Genomic DNA, 20,858 nt, shown 5'->3' on the forward strand with positions numbered 1-20,858 from the left:
TATAAATTAGCTCCCTCAGTTTTCAACTTTTTTATGTATGAAAGATCTGCTCCAAGTCTCATGGCCAATCAGTAGCAAAACCAGAATTCAAGCTAGATGTTTATGCATTTTTTCCCTCCATAAAACAGAATCACTGCTGTCCAAAAATTTATGATTAATTAAAGCTTAGAAGCTGTAAAGACCACCTGCTATGCTGGACATGTACATTTTCGGGCCCACCAAGTAAAATTAGCAGTTCTTTTTGTGAAATGGAATATCCCTCAAAAGGGAAAAACAGATGTAGAGGCAGGATGAGTGGTTGCTGTAACTCTATAGTATAATGAAAAACAACACAGTGAAGATGCTGTTTTTCTGGCCACAGTAGAGAAACTCAAGATGCTGTAGTAACTCATTAGAGTCTTAACTTTTGAAGATTTTAACCATCCAGAGAAAAGCCAGCTTGGCCCATGGAATTCAACAATAGCTCATGCGTTTCCCACTAATTTCTGCACCCAGGATCCAATTGATCGCTTGACTATGTAGCTTAGAAATACTTTTTTGTTAATCTGGAGTTATTTGAACCAAATACTGTAAGAAAGCACCCTGCAGTTTTCAAAGCTGAATAGCAGTGTCTTAAGCCTGGGTCTTTCATTTTTCTTTCACTGAATAGTATGCAAATACCTAAAAGATGGATACTTAAAGCCACTGGATTTCGCAGTTCTAGATCCTCAAGAGAATATTTTGTCTCTCTTTTGAGCTGAACTCAGTAACTCGTCTTTTGTTCACAGTTATTCCTAACAACTGTAGCTTCTCCTGTGTAATGAACAACATTAACTCTTATTTCCCAGGCACGTGGAAGAGTTTCCATCATAAGAAAAGGTAGTCCACTTCCCAAACGGGTAGCAGTGAGTGGCTTTCTGAAGTTAATGTTTGTGTGGGAGAGGAGTCGACTTATGTAATGTCCTTGAGTATTTACCAATGTAAGAAGCACCTGACAGCCTCAGGTGCCATCTGGAAAAGTGTCATTGTATAGGAAGCTTGGGTCAGAGCCCACATCACCATTCTGGTGCTTCATAATTACTTTGTGGTACAGATGAGTGAGGCACAGAATACATCAAAGGTTTCAGGGCTGTTAGTAAAATACAGATTTCTTTTTTGGAAGTAGATATTAAACACAAAGTAAGCTTTTGTATTTATGAGCAAATTTATTTTTCACTGGAGCCTCGTTTATTTTTCTCAACATTAAATCTGTTATAGTGAAATCATTTACATATCTGCTTTAGCTGACCTGTTGCATTTAGATTTATGTATTGGAAAGTCAGAAGGCTGGTCTCTAGCAAGTCATCTCATTGACTTTGCTGAAGATAGTTTTAAAATATATGAAAGTCAGAGTATGAAATAGAAGGGTAGTCTTTCGTGGGGATGGGTACTACCATTGGCCATATCAAAATTTTATTTTCTCTCATATTTGTCATTTTGACCATATTACAAAAAAAAAAATTAAGTTTCACGTAAAATTCACTGAGCAGAACAATCTTCATGTGAAAAGCATGTGGCATATGATGATGCAAACCTTGAGTTTATGGCTGGGGAATGCCAGGAATTTGGGGTTCTGGTGTCAGTGAGGAAAATGACCCCACCTTTCTGTACTTTGGTTTCCTGTTGAGAAAGTTCTGCTCCTTCATAAAGACCTTGAAGTACTAGGGGGAAAGGAGCTTTGTGTGTGGAGTTTTCCATAAAGTGCAGTCCTAACTAAAAGGCTGGGTTAAAGGTAGGTGAATACTTTTATAAAAACATGTTGTACATGTATATGAAATATTTATTTGCTTATGCCACGCTTATTTATTTACTGAAGTATGAAGTAGCCCCAGGCAATTTGAATTCAGATTTAAAATTCAAGTTTTGTTCACCTAATTCCCTTCTTTCTCTTAAGACCAAAGACTGTAAAGGCTTAGAAAGTGGAAATTGGAATTGATTTTAATTGCCTGAGTGGGTTTATTGCAGAAAAAGCTTTACTGAAGTGAAAAATGAGGGCCAAATTAGTTTTGTTCTTGCTCTGTGTCTAATTACGGGCAACTTTGGAGTATTCCATACTTCTCTTTTCCAAGTCTAAGTGAGGATATCCATCACAAAGTGAGCTATGACTTAACTCTGTGATAATTGCCTTGGCTAAAAATTTCTGTGGTGAGAACTCAGAATTCCAGGAGTACATTTGAAGGTGGAATCGATTATACAGATGATGCGCAAGGATATGAAGCTATTTCAGGATATCCCAGAAACTCGAAAGACTTCTTCCACATTCCCCCAAATCTTAGCCACCGTCAAGAGCAGTTGTGTTTCGTATCCTTCCAGTGTTTTAAAGTTAAACACGAAGTTAGGCTGATGCAGGGAGTGGGGATAGCCTATTAGAATAGCATTTCTCTCTGGAGAGTGCCATTCTTTAGAAAAGATAAACAACAGTATTGCATGATTTGTAGCTCATACAGAGTCCATCGCTGTTGCTGAATATTTAGGACGATGTCATATTCAAATTTATGATATTTTGGTTTGGTTCTAAATGCAAAGTTTTTTGTTTTTGTTTTTTGCATGATGTCATTTTGCATGAAGAGGCTACAGGTGAGTGTTTTGGAGCCCATTAAGAAGGCAATGTGATGAAAATCCTCAACTACTTAGTTGAAGATGAGAGCCAAGTTAGAGTGAGTTCTGGAAAGAGTATGTGACATTGTGGCTATGCCCTGTTCCTTAGTTGGTGGGTTGGACTTGTGTTTCTGTTTTATTAAGGGAGGAGAGCTTTTTTTTGCATTTGATTATGCTACATGATACTGCATAACCCGACATTTTGGGGCTTAGGTCTGGGAAATAAGGAAATACAATAATTATTTATCATATAGTTTTGCATAATTTGTATGATTTTTCTCTTTTACTGTGAGAGGCAAGTAAGAAAATGGAAAAGCAGAGAACCCAAGTGATCTGCAAATAAGATTAAGAAATATAGGAAATTAATAAGCTCTGAAGATATATAAGTTTTAGAACATCAGATATTAAAATCAGGGATTCAGAATTTTCCACTTAATTGAAATACTTTGAAATTTCATTTTTTTTGTCGTTGTTGCTATCTGACTTAACTTGATCTCTGGAAAAGTTTTATGGTTTTGTGAAGTTCTGAAGTCAAAATGAAGCAAATTAACTAGAAATGATCTTAGCTGTCAGTCAGACCATTTTTTGTATTTTGCTGAGGAATCTAGTAACTTGTAATGAAAGTTATATCTTTGTCTTAGCCTAGCATTGAGTCCCCATGCCTAGCATTGGGTTTAACACATAATACATAATACATACTGGTTGGCTGGTGGGCTGATGGGGGCAGAGTTTACTAAAAAGAAAAAAAAAAAAAAAACTTGAAGCAAACGTTTTGGCCAGAGTATATTTGAAGAAAGTCTCAGTGGAAACTTTAAGCATGATGGAAGGTGTTAAAACAACTCTTCCTTTGAGGATTTGAAAACTTTGCCATTTTTCTATGAATTGTTAGATTCTAATGTCTACTGTTCTAAAAACTTCTGATGTGTAAAATGTCCTATATGTTAAACCTTTTGATCTGTTAAATATCTTTTGTGTTACACATTCTCAAGATGGTATTCTCTTGACATTACTTTGGGAATATTATTTTATTACTGTTTTAGAGTCAACAGAAGAATGAATGAACAGGGATCATTGTTGCCAATTGACACTGCTCTCCCTATGTGAAAAATTAAATAGAACATGGGTTTTAAAGTTCCATCAAGCAAGCAATAGCTTGGCAAATTAATAACATTTCAGTGTTTTTGTTTTTTCTTCGGTTTGCCATTTACTGATATTGATGTCTCTCAATAGAATTTTAAAGATCTTTTTGTTATCATTGAGGAATAATTGACATGTAACATATTGATTTCAGATATATAACATAATGACTTGATATTTGTATATTTTGCAAAATGATTACCACAAGTCTAGTTAACATCTATCACCATAATTACAAGTCTTTTTTTCATTGAGCTGAGAACTTTTAAGATCTACTCTCTTATCAACTTTCAAATGTGTAATATAGTATTATTAACTATAGGCACCATGCAATACAGTACATCCCCATGACACTCATTCTGCCACCCCCCATCTCTAGCAACCATCAATCTTTTCTCTGTACCTATGAATTGAGTGTTTTTTGTTTTTGTTTTTAGTTTAGTTTTATTTTGTTTAGATCCCACATATAAGTGAAATCACGCAGTGTTTGTCTTTCTCTGACTTATTTCACTTAGCATAATGCCCTCAAAGTCCATCTACTTTGTCACAAATGATAAGATTTCCTTCTTTTCTATGGCTGAATATAAATATATTCTTATTTATATATATATATATTCATATTTTCTTTATCCATTCATCCATCGAAGGACACTTAGGTTATTTCCATATCTTGGCTCTTGTAGATAATGCTGCAGTAAACATGGGGGTGCATATATCTTCTCGAGTGTTTTCATTTTCTTCAGATAAATACCCAGAAGTGGAATCATTGGATCATATGATAATTCGATTTTTAATTTTTTGAGGAAACTTCAAACTGTTTTCCATAACATTCAGTGATTTTTTTTTTTTTTAAGAACCTAAAATAATTCATCAGGTATACAGCCACTTTTGTTGAAAAGTTGAAAATTTTAACCTGAAACTTTTTTTTTTTATTTAAATGAATTTCGGCTACTTCCTGTGGGTAGAGCTGGACTTGGGGTCTGATCATTTTATTCGTGTGGGACTTAGATTTGTTTCTGAAGCCATTTGAAGGAATCTCTCATCTTCCTGTCTGGCTTCATGCCTCAGGTACTGGTGCCAGCTCCATGAACAGGACTCTTGAGTGGAGGGAGAGCCAGGGGTGGACAGCAAGTCAGGCCTGCACAGGTGGTTCTTGTTTGGTGAAAGGCTGCCAAAAGGGGCAATCCTGAGGATTCCATCCATTCTAAGTTTATCTGGGGACTTTAAAATGGCATGACAGTTACTCAGATTTCTAGAAACCCTGCTTTATGACAAAAAGTGGCTTGTCTTTGAGATCTCTTTTTGAGATGTTCTGCCTCTGTCAAAAAGAATGTGAATATGTGGAGCATTGCAGGGTCAATTTCTTTTATGGCCAAAATCTTCAGATTTAGAGGGAAGAATCCAAATATCTTCTTTATTTTATTCATTCTTTCCACAGATGTCTATTGAGCATTTCTAACGTGCCAGGTACTATTTGGGGGTGGGACAACAGGGATGTAATTTCCTGCCCTCGCAGAGCTTCTAGTGGTGCAGACAGACACACAACAAAGTTCAATATGTCAGATGGTGATACGAGCTATGGAGAAAATTAAAACAGGGATAGGAGATAGGAGTAGTGCCAAGAGTTGAGGGAATCATATTAGGTCCTAGGGTCTTGCAATATTGATGGTGACTGATTGGACCCATAGGCATTAAATAGCACAGTCTTTTATGTATTGTGACTGTGCTATCATAGTCCACCAGCATTGTCACTGCTACAGTCAGAAAGTATTTACCCCACACCCATTGGCAAGGTTGTGTACAGAATGAGTCATACAGCTGAGTGTTTGTCCTTAATACTGCCAGCCCTTATGTGGACACATGTAGAAGACTTATTAATGACAAATTAAAAATAAGAAATTGACTACATTCATTCAGCAAATGCTTATTGGATCATGGTATATACAAAGCATCGTGGAGAATAGCAAGATGAATCGCATATATACCTTACCAAAAGAACATATAATCTAGTACACTTGTGTGAGATATATCATTTGCATGTCGGAGATTCAGCACCTGAGATAGACTATGAAAGGTCCATGACGTAGGCTGATTTGTCATTTTGCTGAGGCATGGTTTTCAGCCACGTGCTCTGGGAGGCAGGTGAGGGTAACTAACCTGAGAGTGTGTTAGTCAACTGCCGGGTGTCCACATTCCAGCACAGCATTGTTTATATCCATTGTTTAATGTGTAAAATGCCTTTGAAATGAAATATGCTTTCTTTGTAAGGGATTGTTCTGAGAAGGAAGCTAGCTTGTAGTGCTGGTGATAAAAACTGCCCAAGTCTAAGATGCAATGATTCTTAGCCAAATAATGGCATCGTTGAGGGTCTCAAGGAAATACTTCACATTTTGCTCCCATTCTGAGGGAAAATTGTATGCCGTACTAGTATTTGCCAGCTTGGAGATGAACTCTTCATGAGTGTATTATTTGGGTAAATCCTGATAATGACCTTAAGGGAAGTGTAGACACTAAAGAATTTATCTCCTTTGACTCTCTCTTGGAGGAAGCTAAGCAAAGCTTTTTCATGAGCGGCTTCATCTGGACCCTAATATCAGGCTATTCCCTTTCATTCAGAAATAAAGGGTCAGCCATCTTTGTGTGCAGGTCCCTGGCATTTATTATATAGATGGGATCAAAAGTTTACTGTATGGAAATACATGTATATATTACTGTGTAGAACTATATATATAAACACAGCAAAGGAAATCTTGAAAGAGGAAGGAAAAGCCATAAAATACAATGGCAGAGGCTGTTGGCTAGCCACCAAAATCCACATTTTTCTCTTCCTGTGTCCACAGCAAGAAGGCATTTTCCAGCCTTCTCTGCTCTTAGCTGCAGCCAGGTAACTGAGTTCTAGCTATTAGAATGACCATGATAAAGATGGCAGAGGCCGTCAGCCTGAATCCCTGCTTCAGTGTGAGAAAGAGCACCTCACCCACCCATTCCCTGTCACGGCAGCAAAGTTCTGAGGTGTTCGAGCCATCCTGTGTTTTGGGGTCAATTTCAGCAGTGACTAGTCTTCCCTAACCAAGACTGATACTATGTGTAGTAAATAAGAGAGGCCAAGACTATAGTTTCGGTACCTTAGCCTTACTTCATTTCGATACTAGACCCAGTTGTTTCTACCTGAATGGTGGAATCGGCACTCTTGGGCGAGGCTGGTTATTGTGCTTGTAGGCTCAGGCTGTGTGTTTATTACTGCACCCACCATTCATGGCTCTCAGATGTCTATGCTCCTTGATGTGCCCCCACTGGCTGAGGGTGGAATCCAGGGAGTACTAGCTGACCTCTGATTTTTCTTCTTATTTTCCTCTTCTCTTCAAATATTTTAGTGCTTACATTTGTGCCAGGTGCTAGAAATGAAAGGAACATGAACTGTAACCTCAAAAAGGTAAATTATTTGATCTGACCACCTCAAATGGAACTCTTAGCTGGAGGTAACAAAAAATTTAAGTCAAATTTCTCAAACAATAAGTGATTGTATCAAGAGCTGAAAGGTACATGGACTTTAGGTACTGTTTCTCTGTGATTCTTTACTTATTTTTTTTATTTTTAATTTTTTTAGGGGAGGTAACCCTTGGTTGACCTCACGGATTGCAATCTGTCAGCTTACAATCCCTTATTTTTTATTTTTAATGCCTACAGCACTTGGTCTTCCTAGGCTCTCTGTGATTCTTAATCCAGTCAGGTTTACCCCCTGACATTTATTTTAGGTAGTCAACCACAAAGTTCAGTACACAACCATACTTGGTATTGCCTTCCCTACTCCTCATGTCTAAAATTCTAATATGGACCATTTGGCAGGTATTGCAAATTGTCCAGAGCAAGTTGACTGGGTGCGTTTTCCCCTTTGAATTCCATTGAAAAGGACCCACAATGGAAGAATCAAAGTGTTACTTCACTGAGTATTGTGAAGGACAGTGATATGAGAGGATTAGTGTGTGTAACCTGAGGAAATCCTGTTCAACTGTGTTTTAGTTGTTAGTTTTGGCAAACTTCAGTGACTCCCTTCATTTGGCCTATCCCTATATTTCAAGTTGGAATTTGAAGATCAGCTGCTTTCTTCTTCTTTAACCCATTATCAATCTCCCTCTTCTGTTTGCTTTATTCCTACCATTTGTCTTGTTACTGTTGCCTTATCTGTCTTCCTTTTGTGATGGTATACTCTTTGGAGGTAGGTGCACTGGACCTTAGCTATCTTTGTGTTTCTTCCCTAGTCCCTTATCCCAGAGCATAACGTAGTGCTTTATGTATTATGTATATCTCAATAAAAATTTGATGAATTAATTGATTACTTAAACTTCTTACACTAGAAGAGCTTCTCGAGCTAGTGTTATACTTGATGAATAGTTCTTTCCATGGCAGACATCACTTCCTGCCACCATTGTGTTGCCATCAATTCTTATGATGTCTCATCCTGTTTAACTTTGTGACATTGGCCTCACCTTAGCCTGTAACAGGAGTCATCCGACATGAGGTCTAAGAAGGGAAAGTGGTGACATGCTAAATGGTTGCTCTCTGAGTGTGGTAGGATGTGTCTTGACCTGGTTCAAAAAGTATTTGTAAGGCTCATGTCTGGTGGATGATACTGTAGCACATTACCATGATTTCTTGGCAAAAGAGCCATGTCATGTTATATGTAGTACTATATTGCTCAATTTAATAAAAGAACAACAGATTAATCTTTTTCTGCTTGGTAGCTAGGTTTGTATCTTACTTTGAGTCTTGCTTGACTCACTGAAGGTTCTGGAGAATTCTCTGAGAAGAGTCATGCAAATCCATAATTAGGCATGTTTCCCCTAATAAAATTACAGCTGAAATCCTTCTCTCGGGGTTTTGTTATGTTCCTTCTTCCTAAGAGCACATTTTAATAGTGGTAACAGAAGAGAATGATGACTTAACAGACTTTAGGACTGTTAAGTCCTAAAGGCTAGGAAAGAAAGTATTTTACAGGAAGAGCCCTCCACTCTCCTTTGTAATTAGGGCCTTCATCAGTATGCCTGTTCCTTTGAGCAAGAGAGGGATTACCGTCAATGTCTTCCTTTATCTTAGACTTAACAACTGGTCTTCTCTTTCCCTCCAGCTGAGAAGTGACTTTGAAAGAAGCTGGCCAGAGCCTTTCTCCAATCTTGCTCTTCTCACTTCTTTTGTCAGTTTATGATCCTTTTGCTAAAAGTCAGTGAAGCAGAAGATCATCTTCACATCTTCGATTGTCTGACCTTTGCATTTAAGAATCTGTGATATGTACATTTCAGTGCTCTCTTATTGCTTAACTTCGACTGGCTTTGTGAAGACAGGGCAACCGTTTTTTCTTTAGCAGAACTTAGAAAGCTGTAAGAACTCAACTGTATAGAATTCCCTGTCATAAATTTACTTTTCAAAATTGTAAACATTTATGTTGGAAATAGGGTGCTGATTATCTTCTCCCCAAATAGTCTGCGGTGATTAATAGTGCAGGAGTTAAATATTTCCTATATCTCAACTCACTGGACCACATGACATTGTAGTTGCCTGAAAATATTGGCCCAGTCTCATCTACCCACAGGAAATAATTTTAGAGAACGTCCTCACCAAGTATCAGTATGTCGAGTTACAGGAAAGTAACTTCTCATCTCCAACTCATGCAGAAAGAGTTATTATTTTGACATTGAAAAAATTTAAATTTTTATGGCAAGAATCTCCCCTCCCTTGACCATCATGTACAAAGATGTTCAACCCCATTAATGACCTAAGAAATACAAATTTTAATAACATGCCATTTTTCACTTATCAGATTGTCAAAGATTGGTATGGTTAATAATACTCAGAATTGGATAGGAAAAAGGTAATCTTATACACTAGGAGTAGAAGAGTAATTAAAATTAATACAATATTTTTGGAATGCTATTGGATATGTTTATCAGCATTCTACACATGTATCAATTTCTAGCAATTCCTACATAATATTTGCACTGATATGTAATAGGTGCTGTAGTACTTTTTACCATTGAAAAGTTGAAAAGAGTGTGAATATCCATTAGAAGAAAAATGGTCAAATTAAATATGACATTTATATAATGAAATGACATAATACATTAAAAGAATTTTAGGCGAAAGATGAACTTATAACATCCCATTGAAATTACTTATTTTTTTTTTCTGTGTGTGTGAATTATATATTCATAGAAAGAAGTCTAGGAGAATGTAAAGCTCTGAAGGGTGGATTTATAGGAGCCTTTTATTTTCTACTCCAAGCATTTTCATGTCATTTTTGTAATCAAAAGAATTACAACTATTTAAAAATATATACGCAGTGCTTCTTAGGCATGGGATACTCAGCTCTGGACTGGGGACGCAAAAATGTGTAATAATGAGATTCGATACTGATCTCAAGGAGTTCATGTTCAAGTCAGTGAACACAGGAAAAAAGATACTCCTGGTAATATCTCGTGGGTACTCTGATAGAAGCTGTAAAATATTCAGTAGGGTTAGGGTTAGTTTGATTGGGTGGGAAGGAGGAATTGGGTATAAAAGAAAATAAAAAGGCAGCCGTAAAAAGGATTTGAGCCATATCTTGAAAGATTTGGTATTTAATTTGGTATTTCATAGTTGAGTAATGACAGAGTGAACACAAGAGAGTAAAGGTGTGGATGATGGTGTCAAGTTTGAGTTTGGGAAATACGAGGAGGTTGACTTGGCTGCAGTACATGAGCACCCATATAGGTATGCATCTTATAGGGAAGATGGGGAGGACCCCATGGAGAAGAGTGGACAGGATTCTGGCCCGGATTACCCCTTCCTGCTTCTGCCATGTAGATGCTGTGCAAGTTTAGAAAAAGTCACTTCCTCTCTCATGAAGCAGGTGTTAATGTCATTATTGTTTTACAGATGGGGAGATAGAAGCAGGCACAAAGAGGCAAATAATGTGATGAGGTCAAAGAAACAGTGGGAAGAACTGTGACTCAGATATAGACAAGCTGGCTCTGGAGCCCTTCCTCTTAACTGTGGCCTAAACTTCTTTACTTTCACTTTTTTAGCTGTTGGTTCTCAGGAAGGGTGTATTCCCATTCCTTCCCGGGTCTTTGTATACTCTGGAGCTATATTTCTGCTCCCTTTCCTTCCGCCTTCCCTTTTTTTTCCCTTTTTTGAGAAGCAAATAAGCCCTATATGATGCAAAGAATGGGATGGTTAAGATTTAACTGAAACTCACAAGAGAAGTGATTTGGGGATTATTGTTTTAAATGGATTTCTTGGGTTGTGACAGAGGGAAATGAGACTGAGATTCAAGTATAGCAAGCTCATTTAGGTCAACAGTTGCAAGTTTTCTAAGGAATTTGGGGTAAGAAAGGAAGTCAGGGAGAAAAAGGGACAGGGTTAGGCATTTTGTCAAAGTCAAGAGATAGAAAATTGTTCCCACTTTCTATTGTTACTTTATTATTTTGAAAAGCTAAACAACTTTAGATAATGACTTCTTTTGTTCTGCTATGCTATTTTAACATTGTGCCAAGAATAGTCTTAATATAATTACCTGAAAATAAGTAAGTAGGAATATGTGCCATTATTGATTCTTGTTAAGTATATTGTTGCTACCAAGAAATCAAGGGAAAAAGTAAATGATTAACCAAATGCCTAAAGACTGAAACCTTTGAACTGCAAAGTGTTCTAGTGTTTATTCAGCAGAAATAAGTCTACTAAAATGGCCAAGAAACATTAAAAAAAAATTAACCTAGAAGCTTTTGGCCAATATCTCTCCTATTTCATCATAACTAAATTTAAAGTATGAAAGGTAAGTGGTGAGAAGTAAAATTCACATAGATCTGTTACTTTTACCCATAAAGTTACAAAACTATAGGAAAACTTAGCCATTTCTCTTATTTCAACATTTTGAGGTGGAGGAAGAATGAATTGCAAATATGGAAACATATCTTCAATTTATACAGTAAATCTAGATAGAGATATCAATATAAAGATTTATACCTCATTGAAGCACTTTTCTTCCCATTGACTGAGTTCTGAAAGTAATGTTCAGATTTATAATATACTTGGTTTAAAGCAGTTTCTAAAATCTGGTGTGTGTGAGTTTTTCGAAGGGAAAGCTGTAAAGTAAGCTTATTGGGATGCCAGTACACATTTTACTTTAGAATGGATGTTGGAAACTGCCTAGGCCTTTTAAAAAGGGAGAGGGCTAATAAACATCCAAGGGAGTTTAGTTACTATATTTCTAAGGTAGTTATATCTATGTGATTGCCTATGGATATAGCCAAAGATACGTTTTATTCCCAAGAAGTTTATTTTTCAAGAGCTGCTTGATAATTTGGATACCTCTAAAAGAAAAATAAACATTTTTACTTATATGAATTGTTAGGAAGTTCATGGAAGCTAAGGATGAAATTTTCTGCAAAATTTCTACAGTGCTGGAGAGTATAAAATCCTACCTCCTTTAAGAAGAGTTTCCAAATCTCCTCTAGTAGGAATTAATCTATACCTTCTCATTGATGGATTGATTCATTCAATCATTCATTCAACAAGCTATTATCAAAAACTTGTATGGGATTAAAACTGTGAGCAAGATGAACAGAGTACCTGTCTTCCCATAAATCACGGTTTGTGGGGAATACAAAGTAAGAACACAGTTAACAGGCAGTATCATTTCTGTTATAATGGATGAAGTTTAGCTGCATGCAAATCCGGGAAGACTTCTTGGAGAAAGTGCTATTTAAGCTAAGTAGAAGTTAATTGGGTCAACGGAGGATTAGGAGAATAATATATGAGGTTAGTGAAACAGCTTTGTGGAGGGAGTGACAGAGACATAATGGTTCTGAAATGCAAAGGAGTTCAGACTGGTTGGAGCTTGGAGCATGAGGGAGGAGGAAGTGTAGAGAGAAATGGTGGCTCTAGAACCCTGAGAGTCTTAGTAAGCCCACTCTCCCGATGGCCGTGGTGAACCACTGAGGTGATCACAAAACATTTTGTAAAAATCATAGTAGCCTCTGTGTAGAGAATGTATTGGAGGGAGGCACGAGGTCATCACTGTTCAGTGTCAAAGAAGTAATCGACCCAATCTTAGAGTTCAATTTTTTGGGTTTTTTCCCTGGGAACCACTCCTAGTACCAAGTACTGCATCAGTCAAGGTCCAATCACAAAATAGATACCATGCTCATATTTCAAATAGAAGTGATTTAACGTTGGGAATTGGGGACACGGAGTATTGGAGGGCTGAAAGAGTAAACGGTGGAAGCAGATATAGCCTATAGATTAGTAACTTCAGGAAGCAGCTGTCTAGGGCTGGAGGGAGCAAAAAGGGAATGGATGTGGTGACTAACCTAGAAACTCAGAGTGGGGACCATTACTGTAGAGCTGTACTGAGTGCTAAGGAGGTACTCAGATCTCTGGGGAGGGATAACTTTATGGTTTGTGCTCCGACCATCAAGGAGATAGAGTTCATGGCTAGTATGCACAGTGCTAAAAGCTTGGGGAACTGGAGCTTTCTGCTACTGTGGAGACTGACAGGAGCTGGAAAACAGGAAGTCTCTTCTCCCTGCCTCTGCCTTCTAGTCTCCTGCCAGTGGCTCTCATTGTCAGAATTTAACAAGAAGCCAGTTGCAAGGGAGTCTGGGAAATGTGATTTGCAGACTCCTAACTCTAGCATCATAGAGCAGATTATGGAATGGTGGTGGGTTTGGGCTGAGAGACAGCTGGTAAATAATCTGTCCCAGGCATTTTAGAGAAGTAACTCTAGCTGTACTGTGAGAACTGGTTTGGAGGCAGGCAAACCTGGATAATGTCTGATCAGGTCAGAGGTTGTTATCTAGGTAGGAGATAATGGCAGCCTGATTTAGGGCAAGAACAGAGGAAGAAAGAGAAATGGGTAGATGAGGAGAGATTTAGAATGTAGAATGGAACAGAATTTGGTGACCGATGTATGGTGAGGAATAAGTGGACAAATCAGAGAGAATAAAGGATGGGGAGGAACTAAGGAGGAAGCATACGTTTCTGACTTAGGTGGATGGTGGTGCTGTTTACCAAGATAGGAACGTAGGGCTAGAAACTGTTTAGGGAAAGATGATTCATTCAGTTTTGGACTGTTGAGTTTGAGGTGCCTGTGGCTCATCCAGCCAGAAATTATTGTGAATATCCAGTCATAAGATGTGGATGTAATGTATTCTCAGCCTATAGGTGGTACTTTAATTCTTATCTTGAGAGAGATTACCAAGGGAGAAGTCAGCATAGGGCAGGAATAACAACATTTTGGGAAAGAACATAGTAGTAGAGAAAAGTCTGTGAAGAGACTGTGAAAGAGTGGGCAGAGTGGTTGGAAGAAAACCAGAGTTCATAATATCCCAGAAGCCAAGAAAACACTTTGGAATAGGAGGTCATGGTCAATAGTTTAGGTGCTCAAAAATTTACTCTTCAGTGTTGTTCGTGCTTCTCTTATCATACTCATCAAGTCTGCCTGTTCCCCAGAGTTACTTATGGGTGATTCTCCTCTAGTATAATGTAGGCCTGGGACACTGTGCTTCATATACCTCAGAATCTGGCATTGATATTTTGCACATAAGTATATACTTGATGTGTGTTTGTTACATTGGGTTAATCAGGTGTCAGCAAACTTCAGTTTGTGGATTGGCCATTTGTTTTTGTAAATAGTTTTATTGGAACACAGGCCTGCCAATTTACTTATTTATGTCTATGGTTTCTTTCACACTGTAACAGCAAAGTTGAATAGTTGTGACCAAGACCACACAGGCTGCAAAACCTAAAATATTTATTATGTGGCCCTTTGTATTTGCTGTCACCTGGATTATGGTCATGAAGCTGCCTTATGTAAGCTGGTAAGATTGTGTCTTTGACTCTTTCTTTAAAAAATGTGTTTAGTACATGTAGGAAAGATGTGGAACATAGAATGCCTCCTTGGGGTTGATTATGGTCTTGTTTTTGGTGTGAAGGCAGTAGAGCCAAGGGAAAGAAAATTAGCAGATGGTCGTAGCAGTCTCTTTCAACATGACTGAGACTAAGTGGTACCCTTATAAGGAAAATTGCTAGGTAAGGAAGTTGGAACAAGAGGGAATGTGGATCCATGCGTTTAAAACATGCCTTTTCAGCTCTGTGATATATCAGGTTTTGTGCTAGGTGCTGTGATTTTTCTAGTAACTCACAATCTGGTTGGAGACACAGAGCCATAAGCAGAGACGTAAAATTCCCTATGATGTGCTAGGCACAGTAATAAAGCTATGCACATGTGGTACAAATGAGGGTCACCTGACTCAGCCTGGAGAAAAGAAGTGAGAGAAAGAATAACTATATGGGGTAGAGGCCACCAGGTGCCTCGGGTGCCACATTGCCACTTAGGAGCTGGGAATGGTTGTAGAGGATATGAGCCTAGGAGGGTCGTCTACCAACTCTGTAGCTAGAAGTCCTGTGTGAGAAGTAGCCCTTTGAGGCTGTGCAGTCATGGAGAAAAGGCAGTTCCAAGAGATAAACTTGTCCATCACCAAAGTTTGTCTTCTAGGCATTTTTTTTTTTTTTGAGATGATATATTTAGTGTGGTTTGATTTTGTGAGAATCATAACCTTGAATTGGTTGATTTTCTCCTTACATAAAGTACAGAAGTCATCTTACATTAATATGTCTTTTGACTAGATTTGTCTTGCCTTTAGGGATGATAAAAGCTCAGTGAGCTGAGCATCAAACATAGGCAGTGAAAGTTTTCTGTTTATTTAAAAGCCTGAACTTGCTGTTATTTTACTATTCGTGCCTTCGATAAGAACAAATTACACATTCATCTGACTGTGCTCCCCTAGTGACCTCTGTGAACTGATTTGGGCAGGTGTTAGGCCCAAATACATGAAAAAAGAAAGTGAGACGCATACTTGCAGAGTTTAGGTTATTCGCCAATGTTCAATGCTTTCAGTAATGTTACTTGTTTGCAAGTAACAGCAACTCATTCTAATTTAGAAAACAGGAGTTTATCAAAACCTTGCACATGAATTGGAAAGCTGGGTGAACACAGGCAGTTCTGGGTGCTTCCTACTCTCTTTCCCTCTTTCTACATATCTGCACCATCCTTTCCTCAATCTATAGATCGATTTTCTCTGTAACTTTTGTTTGCCCGTGATCTGTCTTTTCTCAGCCTCTTTCTGCATCATAAATGACACTTAAAGCTTCAGCTCCCATTTCTGTTTGAGGTGTTAGCTCTCTTCTATTTCGGAGTCTGAATGGCCCAACTTATCTTCAAACAAGACCCTATTGTACTGAATTGACTCTTCCTGGGTTAAGGACTCTCCCCTGTTCCACTCAGCTTGGACTCAGGGGTATGCCCATGTGATTCGTAAAAACAGAAGATTGGGCAACTCCTCTCAGAAGCAGAAAGGAAGAAGCAAGGCATCCCAAGTTGTGATCTGTCCAGTACATCCCTTCCCTGCCTAGCCCATAATTCACTACCTACGCACAGTTCCAAAGATGACCTCTTCTAATGTAATCCAATCCTCCTCATAGGTAAAACCACACATTCACGTACCTCTTTCACCAATATGAAACATCCCAAAGTCATAGCTGCTACCTTGAGAAGGAGTCAAGGGACCACTTAAAAAGCCTCATCTAATTTGAATCCGCAGTTCTCAGTGATGACCATTTCCACTCTTATTCTCTCACGATTCAGTTTAACCATTTTGTAACCTATGGACTAAACTTGACACAACCTGTGTTCAATGGTGGAGACGATCTTAATGCTCAGTTAAGAAGGGGGAGAAGAAATCTCCACCTCCCAATCTAGCTGTGAGAAAGATGCATTGTGCATTGGTCACTGGCTCAGCATACACTCTGTCAGTAGAATAGAACCCATGTCTGCTGATGGGTGGCTTCCTACTGACATCCTGTGACCTGATGCTTGGAAATAGTAAGCTATATTGGAGAAGCCCTGCCTGATTCCTAAACTCTTGGCTTGTTGCCTCGCTTCTCTTACCCTGAAATGAGTTCCCCGATCTGTAAGCAACTAGGGCTGTTGTCTCTAGACTGTAGATTGACCTGGATTTTTGGAAATATGGGCTCTTCTATTTTCTTCCTGTGTCTTTTCTTCAATATTTGTTCCCCGTGCCTTTCCTTGTTAAAATCTGATTATGGAGTTTTTGTTGTTGTTTTTATGAGTTCTTCGGTAGTTAATGATGTCACATAGAATAGAAATCTCAGCTCAGTGGATACATCTCAAACCAGAATCTTTTTGGATTTTTTTTCCTTCAACCCCTGTGAAGAATTTAGAGCACTCTAATTTTGTAATAGATAGAGTAGGTATCTATGGGGCTTGGATTCTGTAATCAAGCTTATTTTTTCTGAGCATTCTTTCTTGGCTAAGTTCCATATGGTTTCTAAGTTAATTGCATAGAAAAAAAATGAAAAATTTAGTTTCCTGCACTGTATTGACATGACTTTTGCATTTGCATTTAATCATTTGCTCTTCTTCTATCAGGAAGTACAGTGAGCTGTCTTTATATTTACATACCATTGAGAACTATATGATATATGAGGAGTAGAGTTAGAATAGAGGAAATCAGCATAGTCATTTTGTAAATAATAAGAATCAAGGGATGCTACAGCCAACACCAAATAACTTCAAACTAATTAAGGCATTTGAGAGTGAGTGTGTGTGTGTGTGTGTGTGTGTGTTTTCCCCCAGTCTCTTCACCCTCTTCCATCAGCTTGTTCTCTTTATCTATAGATCTGTTTCTGTTTTGTTAATTAATTTATTTTGTTTTTTCGGATTCTACATATAAGTAAAATCATATAGTATTTGTCGTTTTCTGACCTATTTCACTTAGCATAATACCCTCTAGGTCCATCCGTGTTGTTGCAAATGACAATATTTCATTCTTTTTTATTGCTGAATGATATTTCATTATATATATACTACATCTTCTTTATCCATTTATCTATCGATGGATATCTAGATGGCTTTCATATCTTAGCTATTACTAGTATGCTGCGATGAGCATAGGGGTGTATATATCTCTTCAAATTAGTGTTTTTGTGTTTTTTGGATAAATACTCAGAAGTGGAATTTCTGGAACATTTGGCATCTCTATTTAATTGTTAAATTAATCTCATACTATTTTCCATAGTGGCTGCACTAATTTATAATCCCACCAACAATGTAAGAAGGTTCCCTTTTTCCACATACTTGCCAGCACTTATTTGTTGATTTTTTGATAATAGCCATTCTGACAGGTGTGTGTTGATATTTCATGGTGGTTTGAATCTGCATTTCCCCAATTATTAGTGATGTTGACCATTTTTTCATATATCTGTTGGCTATCTGTATATCTTCTTTAAAGAAATGTTTATTAAGGTATTCTGCCCATTTTTAATTGGATTATTTTGTATTTTTTATGTTAAGTTGTATGAGTTCCTTATATTTTTAATATTAACCCCTTATCAGATGTATCATTTGCAAATATTTTCTCCTATTCAGTAGGTTGTCTTTTCATTTCATTGATGGTTTCTTTTGCTGTGCAAAAACTCTCTGGTTTGATGTAGTCCCATTCGTTTATTTTTTTCTTTTGTTGTCCTTACCCAAGGAGACAGTTTCAAAAAGATACTGCTAAGAGCAATGTCAGAGTTTACTACCTACATTTTCTCCTAGTTTTATGGTTTCAGGTGTCACATTTAAGTCTAATCCATTTTGAGTTTATTTTTGGATATGGTATAAGAAAGTGTCCTAGTTTCATTTTTTGCATATATCTGTCCAGTTTTTCCAACATCATTTGTTAAAGAGACTGTCTTTTCTCCATCGTATAACCTTGCTTTTTCACAGATTAATTGGCAGTATAAATGAGGATTTATTTCTGGTTTCTCTGTTTTATTGATCTATGTATCTGTTTTTATTATTGTAGCTTTGTGATATAGTTTGATATTAGGGAGCATGACACCTCCCACTTTGATCTTTCTCAAGATTTCTTTGACTATTCAGGGTTTTTGTGGTTCCATATAAATTTAGGATTACTTCTAATTCGGAGAGAATGCCATTGGTATTTTAATAGGAATTGCATTGAATCTGTTTATTGCCTCAGGTAATAAGGACATTTGAATGATAGTAATCCTTCCAATTCATTAGCAAGATATATCCTATTTATTTGTATTTTCACTGTCTCATAGTTTTCAGAGTACAGGTCTTTCACTTCTTTGCTTAAATTTATTCCTAAATATTTTATGCTTTTTAATAACAATTGCAAATTAGATTGTTTTCTTAATTTCTCCTTTTAATCATTCTTTTGGTGTCTAGAAATGGAACAGATTTTTGTATATTCTGTATCCTACAATTTTATTTGCATTTATTCTATATAGTTTTTTAGTGGGGTCATTAGGGCTTCTATATATAGGATTATGTCATCTGCAAATAGAGTTTTACTTCTTCCTTTCCAATTTGGATGCCTTTTATTTCTTTTTCCTTTCTCATTTATGACTTCCAATACTGTTTGGAACAGAAGTAGTAACAGTGAGCGTCCTTGTCTTGTTCCTGATCTTAGAGGAAAAGCCTTCAGCTTTTTATCATCAAGTATGCTATTAGCTGTGGGTTTGTCATATGGAGCCTTTATTATGTTGAGATATGTTCCTTCTATACCCATTTTGTTGAGAGACTTTATTATAAAAAGATGTTGAATTTTTTCAAATGCTTTTTCTGAGCCTATAGAGATGATTAATAGTTTTTATTCTTTATTTCGTTAATGTGAGGTATCACGTTGATTGATTTACAGATGTTGAACCTTCTTTGGGATGATTCTTACTTGGTCATGGTACATAATCCTCTTAATGTATTGTTGAGTCTGGTTTGCTAATATTTGTTGAGAATTTTTGTATCTATATTCATCAAGAATAATGGCCTGTAAATTTCTTTTTTTGTAATGTCTTTGTCTTGTTTTGGCATCAGGGTACGTTGGCTTCATAGAATAAGTTTAGAAGCATTCAATCCTCTTAAATTTTTTGAAATAGTATAAGATGGATAGATATTTATTCTTCTTTGAATGTTTAGTAGAATTCACCTGTGAAGTCAAATGGTTCTAGAGTTTAATTGGTTGGGAATTTGATTACTGCTTCAATTTCATTGCTAGTAATCTTTCTGTTAAGATTTTCTATTTATTCCTGGTTCGGTCTTGAAAGGTTATATACTTCTAGAAATTTATCCATTTCTTCTAGATTGTTGAATTTGTTGGCATATAATTGTTCATAGTATTCTTTAATAAGTACATGGATTTCTGTGGTGTCGATTGTAACTTCTCTTTCATTTATAATTTTATTTACTTGGGCTCTTTTTTTTTACCCCTGATGAATTTAGCTAAAGGTTTGTCAATTTTGTTTATCTTTTCAAAGAACCAGCTCTGAGTTTTATTGGTCTTTTCTATTGTTTTATTTTTTAATTCTATTTATTTCTGTGCTCTTCTTAACTATTTACTCCCTCTTGGGTTTTTTGGGGGGAGAGGGGAATGGGGTTCATTTGTTCTTTTTATAGTTCCTTTAGGTGTAGAATTAGATTGTTTATTCAGGATTTTTTGTTTGTTTGCTTCTTGAGATAGGCCTGTATAGTTATGAATTTCCATCTTAGAATTGCTTTTTCTGCTTCTTATAAATTTCGAAAAGTTGTATTTTCATTTGTTTCAAGATAGTTTTTTATTTCCTGTTTGATTTCTCCTTTGATCAATTAGTTGTTTAGTCTCCATGTATTTGTGTTTTTCCAGTTTTCTTCCTGTAAATGATTTCTAGTTTCATGCCATTGTGCTCAAAAAAGATGCTTGATATGATTTTGGTCATTAATTTATTGAAGCTTGTTTTGTGACCTAATTTTTGATCTATTCTGGACAATGTTCCATGTGCACTTGAAAAAAATGTGTATTCTGCAGTTTGGGGGTGAAATGTTCTACAAACGTCTATTAAGTTGATCTAGTCTAATGTGACATTCAAAGCCATTATTTCCTTAATTTTCTGTCTGGATGATCTATCCATTGATGTGAATGGCGTATTAAAATCTCTCATGATTGTATTACTGTGGATTTTTCCCTTTATGTCCATTAATAATTGCTTTATATATTTAGGTGCTCATA

The 20,858-nt window shown here is 36.9% G+C and overlaps 1 long non-coding RNA gene across 1 annotated transcript in view; it reads left to right on the forward strand.

Moving 5' to 3' along the window:
* Nucleotides 1-1,624: 1,624 nt before the first annotated feature.
* Nucleotides 1,625-20,858, forward strand: part of LOC105302755 — a 44,375-nt gene continuing 25,141 nt past the window's right edge. The window contains exon 1 of the long non-coding RNA XR_002776388.1: nt 1,625-1,750. This is a non-coding gene — a long non-coding RNA (uncharacterized LOC105302755). The remainder of the gene's footprint in view (nt 1,751-20,858) is intronic.

The sequence above is a fragment of the Pteropus vampyrus genome, unplaced genomic scaffold (genome assembly GCF_000151845.1).
Source record: "Pteropus vampyrus isolate Shadow unplaced genomic scaffold, Pvam_2.0 Scaffold281, whole genome shotgun sequence".
In the NCBI taxonomy this organism is placed as follows: Eukaryota; Metazoa; Chordata; class Mammalia; order Chiroptera; family Pteropodidae; genus Pteropus; species Pteropus vampyrus.